Raw genomic sequence first — 5,016 nt, 5'->3', positions numbered from 1 at the left:
GGACATGATATTAAAGAAAAGGGTCATGAATAATATGAGGAATAATATCCATTTTTAATCCAGATATGGATAAACTTTGCATTAATTCCTGGACAAGTTAGTGTATACAAGCCATGAACCATTCCAAGATTCATTCATATCTATAAAACGAATAACCAAACACGTCACAGAACTTTGATAACATTATGTCAACAAACTCATTCCTCATCACTATAACAAACAAATATCAACTCGGTGCATGTCCTTAATATAAAAAAACCTTCGGTTAGTTTTATATATATATATATATATATATATATATATATATATATATATATAGATTCTTAAACAGAGATAGAAATAGAAGACATCAAAACTATTGAATTAGTATAAATAAAGTGTAAGGACCTGAAAATAGAGTGTTATAGAGAAGATAGGTGTGTTAAAATAATGAGACAGATTATTTTACTAATCTTATAATATAAATATAATTTTATAAACACTTCTCGTTATTCTAAGAATACTTCATCTTTATAGAACTCTATCCTCAGAGTTTTCTGACTTCTCTCTACAAATTCTCTCTGCTGAGTTATCTGTTCAACGATCAGGAGGTGCCTAGGTGATCCTGACGTTGAGGGCTTCGTTTTGGACCGATCAATTTCGTGTTCTTCAACTGGTAAGTGGTTTCCATTTCTGTCCGTTTTCTGTGGACTATGAACATGCACGGTTTCAACTTTGCATGTGGTTAACAGTTCTTCCTTCCATTTGCTAACTCAATTTAGGTTTTAAGTGTTGCTCTCTATCACCAATTGATGAGTTGTAGGTTTCTGTTGAGTTTCCTTACAGTGCAAGGTACGGTTGGGGTATCTGTGAGCTGAATTGTTTGTCTTTGAGGTAAGAGGAGCGTTTTAATTTAATTGTATGAATGGTACATATATATATATATATATATATATATATATATATATATATATATATATATATATATATATATATGTTTAATATGGGTTGAGTTTGCTGTTTGAATGAGAGAGATGAGTAAGGGTTTGGGATGTTTCTTTTTTTTTTTTTAAGTTTTGAGAATGAAAATTATTAAAATACCCTTAACCTTAAAACTTGAAATCCATAATATATAAGGGTATTTTTGTCTAATAAAATCCGGTACACATTGCTAAAATGTACCAACTGAAAAACAGGCATATGCGCGTTAGCAAACCCATATATATATATATATATATATATATATATATATAATATAGGATTAAACTTCATTTTTCAAACTATTACTATTGCAAAATAACTGTAAAGTAAAGCATTTCAAACATTGATCCGATGCATTTAATTTTTAATAAAGCTGTAATTTTGTTCTCTTTCTAATATATCATCAATTAATTAGTTTTATTTAATTCAAAGTAATATATTTGTGAAAACGAAGCTATTTCCCACTAAACTTATAATACCAAACTATAATCTCCTGTACTATCAAAATTCCCTTTCATAAAAAGATTATAAGAGTTCACTATTCCACATTACAGTTACGGGTTTTTTTTATTCTTTTGTAACTCATAATATTAAACTCTTACCCTTAAAGGATTCTCATATATATTATTATGGGATGTGGCACTCAGAGTGAATGAGTTAAATTTCTCCTCTCATAATATTAAACTCTTACACATCAAAAGTTTATTCATTCAAATGAATACAAGTTGTATTTATATTATAAACACATATTAGGGATATGTTACATTTTAAAGTATAAGTATAAATTTCATCCCATTGATGAATTTTGTATGGTCTCAAACAGGTCCCTCAGGCCTGGTACCACAAAATTGAGGCTTATTTTGCTGAAAAAAAGTTTGAAAAATGTCGTAGTGAACACATTCTTCACCTCATTACAGGGAGGTAAATCTTAATTATTAGCCTGTACCTTGATGATTTAATATTTACTAGAAATGATAGAATTATGTGTGAGAAGTTTAAGCAGTCTATAATACATTTTGACCTGTTTGGTTTGGAAAAAATGAGTCATTTCTTTAGAATTGAAATTAAACAATATTCAAATGAAATATTTGTTTGCCTGTACGTGTTATCATGCTTTGGACAGAGAGAAGGGCTTTGAAGAAACATGATTTAAGTAACTAGTTGAAAGTCTGATGTATTTAAAAAGGGTTCTGCGGTATATAAAAGGCACATCAAATTTTTGGATCTGGTATCAAAGGGGAACTAGTAGCTTAAAACTACTAGTGTTTACAAACAGTGATTATATTAGTGATTTGATGATACGAAAAATACGTCTGAATATGTGTTTATGCTACGAACAGGAGAGTTTCTTGGGCATAAAAAAACAAAATGTGATAACATAATCCAACGGAAGCGAAATATATGGCAGCACCGTAAAGTCGAACATAAAATAAAACTTCATACAGAGTTACTGGTACAAACAAAATTCTACATTGATAAAAAAAAGAGTTGAACATAAATTTTTATACATATGGATACCTTCGTTAATTAAAGACTTTTTGGAATGATAACAAATTAACCCAAAACGAATAATATCTTATTCGTGTGTATCTAACCTTCCCAACGTACTATTCATAAAAAATACTTCCAAAAGGAACATATATTTTATTCATTGAAGATAATGTTGTATTATATTATTGAACCAGCGGCATAACTTAAAAGAAAAAGGAGGAACATTAGCTTATTGTTGAAGCAAACAGCAGCCAAGAGAAGCATCTTATTTATAAAAGTGCACTCCATCCATGTTTTCACTGAAACATGCAAGTTGAGACATTTAGTTGCTAAGCAAGCATGGCGGATTCACTAGCGCGGTTGATGCGGCTCTTGGATCAGATGGGGGAGGATGAAGCAGCACCAGAACCCCGACGCAACCGCAACAACAGGAATCGTGCTCCTCGCAATAACAGCGCCCCACCATCTCACAACTCATCATCACCTCCCCAATTCAACAACAGTGGCACACAGAACATGACTGGTCTCATCAACAACGCTGGCTATGTTGAGGGCAACGGCAACGGATCCATCATCTCTGGTGGTTTTGACTCCTCCACCAAGAATTACTACTAATTCTGTGTATATGCATGCATATTTATACATCTTCATAGTTTATAAAATAACTGGGGTGGTTGCTCTCGCGTGTTTATGAACGAATACCTCTAAACACTGCAAGGCTGATTGTATGTCAGATAATAATTTACATGGCCCTAATAAATGTCTGAAATTGATCGCTCCAGTTACCTGTACCTATATTCTTAATGATATAAATGATTATCTATTACTGCTACATACAGTTTTTCTCTTCTAACTCTGTAATCGCCCGCAAGTTATTGTTCCAGGACATATTGTATAAGATTTTTTATTCAGTGATAAGAAAACTTAATTTATTTTTATTTTCATATTTTATGGATTAAAATTTTGGTCTCTTCTTGATCCTGCCGGATAACACATATTTGTAATGAAATTGTATATTTTTACTTTTCTAAATATTAATTAAATAACTTTTTATTAAAAATACAACTAAAATTTTAAATTTTACTTTAGTTTCTATTTTCATTTGAGTTTGTTCAATATGGTTTTCTTTTTATTTCATGTTTAATAAGGTTTAATTTTTGTCAATTGGTTAATTTAGTTTTTTTAACTAAGTTTAATGTAATTAGTCACGAATACCAAGTTTAACTTAAAGGTGTATAGAACTCGTAATGAATTTTTTAAGTTTCAAACATTTGTAATGTCAATTTATCTTCACGTGCAAAACAACTAATATAAATCTCCACTTATTTGACCACTGCTCATCAATCAATATTGCAGATTTATTTTTTGTGTATGTTTTGGTGATCATAACTTAAGGGTATATTAACATTCTAATTAACATTTTTAGATTCAAATATTCCTATAGAAGTGAGTCAATTAATAACGTAGATTAATATTATAATAAATGTTTTTAAATTAACATTATAATTAACATTTTCAGATTCATCCTGTCATGACAAAGTTCACTATGTTCACCAACTTTCTTTCTACGTTGCAAGAATATCCACCACACACGAAATAGCGAATCCAAAATTAAAAAAAGAGTGAAAAAAATAGACCCAACAACAACCTCAAAATGATAAAATAAATGAAAAAATTGAAAAAAAAACAAATAAATGAACAAGAAGAAGAAAACAAAGACGAACTATGGTTCAATGCTTCAAACGAAAGACGACAACCGCAAATGGTTGTGAACTCCAAAACAAATGGTGGAAATTTTCAAAACACACGTAAATGGTGGTTTCGTTATTCAATGATGCTTTGAAACCAATAGTAGTTGCAATGACGGTGAACGGGGATTCTAGTGACAATGAATGGCGTTTGCAACCACAATGGTTCTCTCTCACACTCTCGTCCAACCCTCTCCCTCACAACTTCTAAAATGAAATTTTAAATCCAAACATAAGAAAGAGAAGGTGCGAACTTGAAATCCTTAAAACATGTAATTTTGGACTTTCCACCTCATATTATTCCTTTTTGCCATCTGCATCAATTACCACTTCTTGATATGTGGCTGAGTCAAAATGTTGTTAAAAAGTATTTCTTAATACATGGCGGAGTGAAAATACTGTTAAAAAGACATAATATTATTATCCTAAAATATAATTTGTTGAATAATTTTATTAATAGATTATTTTTGTGGAGTTAAAGTTGTGATTTTAGTTTTGATTATATTACGTAAATTTTTTTGGTATATATATTAATATTTCTTTTTGAAATTTAGTCGATAATTCATTTGAAAACTCGTCGATATTAATCTTTTGGAAATTTATTAGTAAATCTATTATTAATTGTATTTTTCTAAAATTTGTCTATAATTCTATTAATAAAATGGACACTAACTTTTTTTTTGGGATTAAACAAAATATTTATTACAAATTAAATGAACATGACAAGGAAATAAAAAGAATGAAGAAAAAAAAAGGAAAGAAAAAGGTGGGAAAGGAGATAAGGATAATATGCTCACAACAACAATTATGAAAAAAA

This window comes from Vigna umbellata, chromosome 5 (assembly GCF_029865625.1).
Source record: "Vigna umbellata cultivar VRB3 chromosome 5, Vumbellata_1.0, whole genome shotgun sequence".
Classification (NCBI taxonomy): domain Eukaryota; kingdom Viridiplantae; phylum Streptophyta; class Magnoliopsida; order Fabales; family Fabaceae; genus Vigna; species Vigna umbellata.
The sequence above is the reverse complement of the archived record's forward strand: the minus strand, read 5'-3'. Positions refer to the sequence as shown.